The sequence below is a fragment of the Mastomys coucha genome, unplaced genomic scaffold, assembly GCF_008632895.1.
Source record: "Mastomys coucha isolate ucsf_1 unplaced genomic scaffold, UCSF_Mcou_1 pScaffold1, whole genome shotgun sequence".
In the NCBI taxonomy this organism is placed as follows: Eukaryota; Metazoa; Chordata; class Mammalia; order Rodentia; family Muridae; genus Mastomys; species Mastomys coucha.
The window spans coordinates 19188880-19200932 of record NW_022196891.1 but is presented as its reverse complement, the minus strand read 5'-3'; positions in this window follow the sequence as shown (position 1 = coordinate 19200932).

The following is a 12053-nucleotide window of genomic DNA, read 5'->3' as shown; positions in this document are numbered from 1 at the left end:
AAGAATTCCAACAAAACTGAGGCACAAGTAAAAGATCTTTAAACAGCCTTTAGGAACATAATAGAGATCCTTAAAATATAAAATGAAGAGATCCCTTAAATACAGAAAAGTTAAATAAACTGTGGACGGAAATGAATAAAGACCTAAAATTCAAAATAGAAAACCCAAACTAAGGAAATGTTATAGATGAAAACTTTAGTATTTTGCACAGAAACTACAGAGGCACACTTCACTAACAGAATATAGAAGATGGAAGAGAAACTCTAAGGAGTTGAACATGTGAATATAAAAGAAATGGATATACTGGTCAAAGAAAATGGTCGATTTAAAAAACCCCTGACACAAAACATCAAGGAAACCTGGAACACTAAAGAAAGGCAAAACCTAAGATAACAGGTAGAGAGAAAGGAGAAGAAACACAGCATAAAGACTCAGAAAATATTTTCAACAAAATTGTAGAGGAAAATTTTCCTAATGTAAAAATGGAGATGCTCATAAAATACAAGAATCATAGCAAATGCCAAATAGATTGTAACAGATATTTACTGAATATTTTGCCCAAAAGCAAAAGAAAATATCTTTTTCTCTATACCTCATAAAACTTTCTCCAAAACTTACTACATAATCTGATACAAAACAACCTCGACAGATGCAATACAATTGAAATAATTCCCTGTATTCTATCATCAATTGCATATTAAAGCTTAATTTCAACACCAAAAGCTTATAAACTCATTGAAACTGAAAATTTTTTTCCTGAATGAAAAATGAGTCAAGACAGATAGACAGACAGACAGACAGAAATAAAGAATAGAACAGAAAAGAACAGAATAGAATAGAATTTCTAGAATTCAATGAAAATAAATATATAACATACCCATATTTATGGGACACAATGAAAGCAATTTTAAGAAGAATTTATAACAGTAGTTGCATACATAAAAAAAAAAATAACCTTGGAGCAATCTAATGTGAGCAACTTAATAACATCTAAAAGTTCTAGAAGAAAAGTAAGTAATCTCAACCAAGGGGAGTAGATGTCAAGAAATAACCTGTTGGGAAACCCTGCTGTTAAAGTACTAGTCTGGAGGACACCCTTTTTCAGTGGGGCTTCTCCTTCTTTACCTGACTTATCTGGGAAACCCAACACCCACATTCTGTACCTTCAGAATATCATGTAGTCCTTGCTGAAATCACAAGTTCAATGCCCTTTCTCCCAATAAGAACCCACCCAGCAAGCATCTGTAATGCCTCTCCATGCAAATGAGGCATTAGCAGTACCTTAAACCTCAGCCAATATACATTCACCTGAAAAACAAACAAACAAACAAACAAACAAACAAAAAACCCTTTCCACTCTCAAAGTTTCATATAACCCTGATTCACTCCAAATAAAATATATGTATAAACTCTTTGACTGACTACTGTCTAAAAGAGTTGTAACACTTTTTTTTTAATAGAGTGTGCTGTATGTCTCTACAATTTTGTTCAAATGACTGCAGAACCTGGAAAAGCTGTTGCTGCTATTGATGCATAACATACTGCTACTATTGGTCTTTTTATAAAATATAAATATATATATATATATACATATATATAATTTGAATTTTTGGAAACTTTAGCTGTGCTGTCAACTTTGGAAAAAAGTATCCCAGTTTACTGTGTTGAGTTGGCATTGTACAGAAATTAACAGCCATATTGGTCTAGAAATGTTGAATTTAATTTTTTTCCATTTGTACAGGGGTAACACATTGTATTAAATATGTAAGGTCTTATCTACATGGGTTTGATTACAAAAACTAATAAAAGTATTCTCTAAATAATGAAAAAAAAAGAGTTGTAACACTGAAACTGTCATACCTGCTCTTGGGACTTTTCCTCATTTGGGATTGCCATGTTCAACTTTGATATGATAGGTTTTGCTTTATCCCATTATACTTTATTTTTACCATACTTGGTTGTTATCTCTTAGAAGCCTGTTCTATTCTATGAGAGACAGAAAGGGAGTAAAAACCACATTCAAATGTTTTAGAAAAATTCCCTAGATAATATATGCAAACATACCTATAGACTCATTAATATACTTAAATAACTGAATGATACATTAAAAGGGAACCATGTTCAGGAGTCATGTTGAGTATGTTACTACTTTTTGTAGTATATTCTCTGGCATCATTCCATCCTACAAAGGCAATGCCTGAACTTTATATCCTCTCCACCTTTGCCCTTTTCCTGAACTTCTCTATCACCAGGCATATCTCATTCATTCAAACTGTGTCATGTTCCTAGGAAGACTTCCATAAAGAGAACAGGATGAATGAGTCTCCTCCCTCTTCTCCCAATACCTACCCCAAGTTTCTCCTGCATTTGTTTGCTCCTCCTCTATACTGTAACTTTTCAAGAAATAAGATATATTCAATGCTACATGAACAATGCCCACATGGTATTTACAAAACTCTAATCATATTCAGAGACATCTGGTTAAGGAAGATGCTGATTTATTAAAATAATAGAGTAAACTGACAGTGAAACTTTAATAATTTGAAATTGAATCAAATTGAACTGAACTGACTTTCTCCTGATCAGTACAGGCTGCAGTCATTGCTATGATTTTCATACATTTTTGTCTTCTTGCCCTGGGTCTGAATTCTGACTCCTGGCCTTCCATAGTCCTATTTTAATGTGCAAAACTACACATAATATTTTCCTGTTGCTGTGATAAAGCAACATGCAAAGGCAACTTAAAGAAGACATTATTTGAGTTTATGATTCTAGAGGATTAGTGGCCAAGATGGCAGGGAGGCATGGCAACAAACAGAGATCAGATCTTGAATTGCAAGCACAAAGCAGAAGGAGGAAACTGCAATTAAGCAAGGAATTTCCTCTCAAAGACTATTTTCTGTAACAAAATTCCTCCAGAAAGGCTATACCTCCTAAACATCTCTAAATAGCACCAATAACTGGGAACCAAGAGTTCAAATCCTCGAGACCTACTAGAACATTTCACATCACATTCTACTCATTGTCCCCAGCAAGCTTGTGGGCAAAACATAATACAAAATACAGTAAAACGTCAATATCTCCACAACCTCTCACAGTCTTTAGAGTGTGCAAAAGTCCAAAAGCTCTTCTGAGCTTCAAGACATTCTCATTATTCTGGCCAACTAGAAAATCAAAAATCAGAGTACATTCTTTTGACTTACAATAACACCAAATGTATATTACCATTACAGATGGGGATAATGGAAGAATAGTGAAGAATCACTGGACCAAACCTAGAGTAACAGCAAGGCAAATGGCAAACCCTACAGCTCCATTTCCAGTGTCAAAGGGCTAAATGACTCCACTCCCCCAGATTTGTTGTATATAAGACACTTCTCTCACTTGAAAAGACTCTACCCCTTTTGTAGCTCCCCTTTGTAGATATCCCGTGTTTCTGGAACTTCAGCATCTGGGGATCACCACTGAAGCAATGATGGCGAGAACTTTATGTCCTCTCAGGGTCTTCATGAGAGCACTTTGTTACACACACTGCCTAGACTCAGAGGATCTCTGAAACCACAGAGAAACATTCCTTGGTCCTTCTTTACTGCAACATTTTTGACTATAAATCTAGCATAAGATAGAAGACAGTGTCAAGTTTGGCCACTAGCTGGGATGTCCTCTCATTTTCTTTTATGACTGACTTTTACAACAATTTTTGTCTTCAGGTGCTTGGTAGGAGAAGAAGACACTTTGGGCATCTTTCTTTTATAAGCTGAAAGCTTGGGTGGATGGGGTCTTACTCTGAGGGTACTCTTCAGCTTCTTCCAATGTAGAACAAGGTCCTCCTTATTTTGTTATAAACTCCTTAACAATTTTAGGCTCCCTTCCAGAAGACAGCTTGAGTTTGTTAGTGTTCTTTTGCACTTAGAGCTGTATATATTATATTTCCTTCTGCTCATATTCTCATTTTCATTGTAGAACTGCATAAAAATGACTAATAACCACAAGAAAGGATCAACATGAGGCTACCTATAAATCTCCCCATTTGCAGGTAAGTCTATTGCTTTTTTTATGTTATTCTTAGGCAAGTTCTTGGGACACGAGCAGAAAACCACTACGTTCTCTGCAAAAAAATACCATAGAATTCTCATTAGCCAAGTTGTTAGTGTTGTTCCACTCTGAAACGTTTTGAGCTGGGCTTTCAAAGTCCACCTAGATTTTCGCAATACTGTCTTCAAAGTTCCTATTAGGAGAGACTGTTAAGCTCTGTATATATCATTCAACTACTTTTCTAGAAAAAAAAATTCCAAACATCTTTCACATTTTTCCACAATCAGCATGACCTTACAGGTTCTTCACAGCAACACCAACTTCTAGTACCCACTTCTGTATAAAGTATTTTACAGTTGCTTTGATAAAACACTATGACCAAGGCAAGTTATGTAAGAATGAGATTCTTTGGGCTCATGGTTCCAAAGGATTAGATTCCATGCCATCAAGGAAGCACAGCAGAAAAATGAGAACTCACATCTTGAATCAGAAGCATGAAGAAGAAAGTGAAAACCTTAAGTTGTTGAGGACTTTTTTTACTCTCAATGCCTGCCTCCAGTGGCATACGTCCTCCAACAAATGATACTACTTAAACATGTACAAATATCTCTAACCAACTGTTGAATAAATGGTCAAGTGTCCAATGCCTATAAGAGACATTTCTAATTCAAACTACCACACGGTGAGTGCCTTATTATGTGTCAGAAGGTATAGAGGACAAGAGGAATTTGTCTGGGAAAAGAAGGAAAGCCAGCGATTAAAAACAGGAAGTTGAACAGAACAATAAGCATTTGATGTTAAGCCAAAGAAACCTGTATTACAAGATCAAGTAAATTTAATTAATGCATAATCCAATCTTCTTGTGTTAGATTATACATTGCAAGAGACAAACAAAAACAACTGAAGAGTTTTTTTCTTTATTAGCAGTAGAGAATTGTTAGGTTATTCTTATTTCTTCAGGGAAAGCTTCATACTTCTGACACTGGGATTAATAACTTATATTCTTCATTTGCATCGGGCAATAGTTAGTGAGAAATAGAAAGTATACAAGTATGAGCCTTATTATCATTCTTCAACCTTCCTCCTGCTCTGCTCATTTCCTTCCTCCTCATCTTCCTGTTCTTTTCCCTCTCCTTCCTTCTCCTCCTGTTCCTTTAACTGATCTACTTCCTACTTTTCTTTCTTTATTTTATGCATTGAAATATATATTTGTTTGTTCATTTTAAAAACAGTGTTGTTGAGGAAAGAGAATGATTAATCTTGGTGTTTATCTATGTTGATATATTATTTCCTAAGGTTTTCCAAAGCTAAACTTATTTCTAATTACATTGGGAAATATGGTTCATTAATTTGGCTCAGTTTTGTCACTGCAATCTGAGGTTAATAGTGCTTGGAAATAGACATTGGTTGAAGGAAGTATATGTATTCAAAGTCAACCATGAGAAAGACAGAAGAGCTCTTTATCTGATCTGTCCATCTTCAAGGGGCCAGGGAGAACAAAGCTCATTTATGAAACCCCAAAGCATGGGATTACAATAGAGAATGAATAAGAAATCCCGAAGTCTTCCATTATAGATAACCATCTCCTTTTCTTCTTGAATATAAACCTGTCTTGGCTGCAGTATCTGAGTTTTATTTTGGAATAAACTAATTAATGTTAATTTGAGAGCATGAGGGAATTACAGAACACAGAACATTCAAAAGAAAGAATAGATGATAAATAATTACGGAGAGTCTAAGAGCAGAGACAAAGTATTCTAAAGTGGGTAAAAGGCTGAAAGGGGAGGTAAAATCTAGAGTTCCCATGATTGAGCCTACATCTCATTTTTTCCTACAAAATAACCAGACAAAACCTAAGTCATCAATGGCTTGCTTGTGAGACATTTCTACCACTGTCCTTACTGTCTTTCTTATTGCTCTTTGAAACCAGCCTTCTAAGTCCACTTTTTATATCTACAACTCTTTGATAAATTTTTCTTAGAATTCTAAGTCTTAAGAAAACCACTTGTAATATTCCTAGATGTCTTATGTAACCAACATTTCTGCCTTTCAAATAATTAGCCAGACCACAAATATCCTGTTTGTCCATCTTGTACACGTTGCTTCACCCCAGTCCCTTTATCTCTTCCTTATTTCTAGTTTAATTTCCCGTTAATACTTTAATTCATCTGATTAGTCCCAATAAATGACTATAAAAGACATTTAGAAACCACCAATTCCTCACTTGGTACCACAAAGTCCCACATATCAAGATGAAGGTACTTCTTTGCTTTCATTGTGTACCCATTGCCTCTGCATTGGGTCATGCACCCACCATTGCACACAGGCATGTTAATCTCTCATGGAGTGTCTATATAAGCATATGATTCATTGAATGTTGGCTAGCACCAGCCTTTGTCACCAGAATCTGCTATCATCCATGGTGCTGAGAAACAGAAATTAGTTGAAAGAAATAGGAAGTAAGTATATTCAAGGTTATCCCCAGGGAAAATAGAGATGATATTTCTATCTGATGGGAGATCAGGGATTATCCAGAAGGTATATGGGACACAAGTCATTTCATTAGGTTAACTATTAATTTCTCTTTCAAGCACAGGGAATAAAGACAAGAGTAAAAGAGCCACCCAACTGCTAGCTGTTTGCAATATTATGCTAAGGATTCCTAAGATGCTACTGAAGGTCTCTGCTCATTATGCTAAATCTTCAGCGACTTTGTGTTATATCAGAGAGCACTCACCACCTGAGGGTAAGTATCCAGCAGACATGAGACATGGGATGCAGATCACTGTTCTCAGGCAGTAGGAACTTCAGACTCCCTTGCACAACTATCAGTAAGATATTGATCAGAACACATACAGACAAAGCTGCTTTACCATGCCCACCTGTTGCCCCAACCAAAAGACCAGTACCTCCTCCACTTAAACACAAAGCCACGGAACATCTTTTTCTGTTTTCACTCCAGTGTGCCAAATGATTAAATCTTCCTTCAGTGTATTTCTCTTTCACTTGTCCTTTCAATTGGCTTATTGGCACCAATAGTCAAACCAGCTTATAGGGATGCTTCAGGCAGCCCCAAACTCTGTTAACATTATACCTGTCACACTTAACTTTTCTTTTTATCACCTTTCAAAATTTTTCAATTGTTTCTTCATTTACTTCAATTTCTTAAAATATTTACTGACTTTGTACCAAATGACAGCTGGGGCTTCTAGGGCTTTTCAGACAATTAAGGTTATACTTGATAGGATTTCTGTTATCTTGGGGTTGTCGTGGAATGTATGATTACAGTGTGAAAAAAGATTCAGGCAAACACTGACACATGTTGTCAGATTTCAGCAGAGTCACAAAACAACTGGAGACAGTGAGTCCTTAGAACAAGCAAGTCTGAAGAGAGGAGAGGTGAGCTGAGGTTTTCAGAGAATGAGCCTGGAGAAAAATCACTGAGCTAGATGAGACTGGCGAAAAGGGATTTCTCCTTCTGGTTCTCTTTAACTGGTACAGCCTGTGGCTGGGGAAGATCTGCTCTCCCTTTCATTATTTTGGAGATAGTAGTGACAACTCAGCTGCTCTTACTAACTACAAGATACCTGCTTTATCTCTTGTGGATCCTCCAACTCCTCGCCCACACCTTTGTAATTAGTCACTTTGTAAATAAAATTTTATCAAATTATCCTAATTTGACTATGCCATCTGTTTCCTGTTGATTCCCTGATGGATACAGTAATTTGTACCAAAATAGCTTCAGGAAAGAGGCCACCAGTATTGTATTGTGGAAGTGTTCGTCACAGATTTCAGAATTTCAAGATAATCACCTTGTGAACTGGGAGAGGAGATGAATATACCACTCAAGGGGAAGAAGTGGCCTGTGGTATGTGATAGCATCATGATTACACTGAACACCAGGGGAGACAGAAGCAAATGAAATGCGGGTAGAAAGAAGGCACCGTAGATCAAAGGGCTCTGGTTCTTAGTTGCTAGCACTCTAGCAATGGTTGTAGAATCTCCTGGTTCTCATGATGCTCTCCTAAGTTTTCTTGCTGTTACTGTGATAATAACATTCTGAATAAAAGCAAACTGGTAAAGAAAGTGTTTATTTGGCCTATACATCTGGGTCATAGTCCATCACTGTGAGAAGTGAAAGTGGGGTGTCGGGGAACTCAAGGCAGGAACCCAGAGGCAGGAATCAAGGAGAAGCCTTACTTGCTGGCTCCTTCTCCAGCTTGCTTATGAACTTGTGCTCACCTAGCTTTCTTTTACAGCTTAGGAATGCTTGCCCAGTCAGTGTGCTGCCTAGGCTGAGTCCCCCTCCATCAATTAATAATCAAGATAACCATTCACAGACATGCCTATGGGTTAACCCAATAAAGCCAATTATAAAATAAATAAAAATATATAAAGCCATGGAAATGTATTCAAATGAATCATTTCACAGCATGTCCAATTGACAGTTGATACTGACTGTGAAATATGCCCAAAGAATGTATGTGATAAACAGAATCACAGCCTCCAATTGAGAGGAAGTAATAGAGAAATGCAAGGTCTCCATGGGAGCCTCAAAGCTCTTCACTGTAGGAGAAATGTGACCAAGGTGCCTTCTGGGCATCAATTTGGGAGATGTACACAGTTATACCTCAATCTCAGTCCTCCATCAGGCATCTCATGTTGAAGAGAAAATAGTGATAGCATTGTATCTACAGTATACAGTCATTTGAACATATGTGGACATACCAACATATAAAGAATATGACCTTATATCACAAAATACAGGCAAAGATAACCCTCCCCTGATTTGAAACAATAGGAGTTATTATAATAGGTTCTTCTTTTTAATCACAGTCACTACCTCTGTAGTGATTTAAGACATAAAGAGAAACATGCTCTGAGGTTGTAGTTGATACTCTGAAGAGTTCTGTAAATCTGCTCATCAGTATTGACAGGATTTTGGAGACTGTATGGAGAGCAGATTCAATGTTGTATACCAAAAGAGAGAGAACACAAAGATATAGGGAACCCTGGGTATGGTGCTAGGTTGAGAAATGGTGGGTATTTCGGTTCCCTTTCTGTGGCTGTGATAAAATACTAACCAAGAGTAACGAGAAAAGGAAATGAATTATTTGGCTTATATTTCCAGGTGACAGCCCATCATTATAGGCCATAAACTCAAAGCAGGAAATCAAACAGGCCTCTTTAATATTCTATGAAGCATTATCTTAGACCAGGAAACTCACTCACAGCCATGGAAATGTAACACATTGGAGGATGATGATTGCTTGCTGACGTGTCCCTGGCTCATGCTCAGCTGACTTTATTATACAGCTCAGGAATGCCTGCCCTATTGATGGTGATGCTCACAATGAGCTTGACTCTCCTCCTTCAATTAACAATTATCCCAATAGCAAATCCCCTCAGGCAAGCCTGAGGGCCTATCTGATCTGGGCAATCCCTCAATTAAGACTCCCTTCTCAGGTGACTATAGATTGTGCCAATTCTCAGAAACAAGTAATTGTGACAGTGGTCTAGATTCAAATTATATATATATATATATATATATCATAGCTAATACTGTAATTATGCTGGAATGTGGGATACAATATAGGTTAGAAGTCAGGAGTTAAAAATATGTGAGTGACTGAATGAATTGATAACATCAAAGTTGAAAAATACACAAAATTATGACATCAATAAGTTAAGGAATAAATATGGTGATTAATAAGGGTACCACGGATATTCCTGAAGATGCTTATAATAGAGGATAGACATGTAATCAGGTCGATTAAAATGATGTAAGGGGCAGATATACATGACACTTAATTGTCAGAAACTGGGTAGGAGATCGTTAAAGAAATATTTTAATGCAGGAATCTTGCATAGCATCATTTCTCAGGAAGTTTCTGTAAATGAATAAAGAACTATCTTGTAAGGTTTTTCCTGCAGTAGGAGGCTGGAAGAAGAGAGGTAAGAGCACTTGAGACAAAGTCTATCTTGAGTTGCCTGATATAATGGGTAGGTTTAAGTCAACTTGACACAATGCAGAGATATCAGAAGAGGGAGCCTCAGTTGAAAAATGCCTGCATAAGATTGGGTTATATGCAATCTCATATTCTTAATTAGTTATTTATAAGGGTGGGGATATCTCATTATAGATGGTGCCATTCCTGGGTTGGTAATCCTAGGTTTTATAAGAAAGCAGGCTAAGCAAGCCATGAGGAGCAAGTCAGTAAGTTGAACCTATCCATGGCCTCTGCATCAGCTCCTGATTCCAGGTTCCTGCTCTGTTTGGATTCCTGTCTTGACTTCTTTTAATGATGAATAATGATATGGAAATGTAAGGCAAATAAATTTGTCCTGCCCAATTTACTTTGGTCATAAAGTAAATGTGTTTCATTACAACAGTAGTACCCCTAACTAACCTGGCTGTAGACTTTAGCCCTTCAAGTAACAGAACTAAGCCAAATCTCTCTAATAGTGTAAGTTCCTTCTAAGAATGTCACAAGAATTGGCTTTTCTCAGAATATCACTGCCATGTCCCAGATCTATTTCACTTTGTCATACATCACACAGAGGGTTACTGCTCATCCATATCTCCCAAGAACTATCATGTGGATCCAAAATCCTATCATGAAATTTCCAACTGGAACTGGTTAAAAGAAGTAATAACCACTCATCTTTAACTCTTCATTCATTATTATACATTAGAAAATGGATGGAAACTCACACAGCATTTTGATGATGATCCAGGGAATGAGAGCAGAGATGTAAAATGCTCCTTTCATGAAGAGACATATGCTTTGTATTTTGAACGGTTTCAGAGAAAAACAAAGATCCGCAGTTCATTTTGGTTTGAGAGACTAAATCAAAGAGAGAGAAACTCGTGGCTTAGCAGCCCTACTGACACCTACACTAAAATGTCTACAGCAGTAAGGAATGCTGTGATAGAATGCGTGTGAGGCAACAACTAGAAAATGTGAGCTATCCTTCCAGTCTTATTTCAGATTAGAGCATTCCTGTAAATAAACCCTGACCTCAAATGGTTGTCTTAGAAACTAAAGGGCAGATAGTAATCCAGCAAGTTGCTATAGCTCTCAAATAAATATCACAGTTTATATGATCTTAGAATTCATTGTACAAAATAACACTTCACTGTAAAATAGAATGAATGCACACATGCATACAAGCATAGAGAGAGAGTGGAGGGGGTAAAAATGGCTTTTTGTTTTGTTTAGATTTGGTTTGATTTGGTTTTCTTTGTTTGTTTTAATTTTTCAGAGACACGGCTTCTCTGAGTAGTCATGGATGTCCTGGAACTCACTTTGTAGATGAGGCTGATCTCAAAGTCGTGTAGATCCACTTGTCTCTGTCTTCAGAGTGCTGGAATTAAAGGTGTGCTCCAACACACCCTGCTGGCGTTGATCAGTAGACTGGGCCTACTCTGGAGCTCTGAAGGAGAAGCTGTCCATTCAGATTTCTACAATGTCTTCCCAGTTCCTAGAGCTTCTGTAGAGAATTTCAGCTGGTTGGTGCTATTTGTGGAACTGCTAAAAACTTTAAGGGGTGGTCTAACTCTAACACAAAGATAGCTAAGGGTGACCTTCCTCCAGCTAAGAGCTGGTTCTTTCAGACTTTGCCTTGCCACAAATAGCCTCACCTTTCTCTAAGCTCCTGCAAATAGCCACACCTCTCTCCAACCACCTATTAATAGCCACACATCTCTCCAAGTTCCTGTGACACCGGAAGTCCCACCTGAAGGGACTGAAGATGAAGATGCTGATTGGGCCATGAGTTGCTGATGGACTGGGTAGGGGGGTGTTCTCTACCTACCTGTTTGTAAGAAAGAGAGTTCAATAATGATGGAGGACTGAAATCACACCATTCCTCGGTCTCATTTTTTTTATTAGATATTTACTTTATTTACATGTAAATTTCTCCTTTCCCAGTTTCCCCTCCAAAAAGCAAAGAAACAAAAACAACAAAAACAAACCCCTGTTGCCTCCCCCCTCCCCCTGCCTGCCACCCCACCC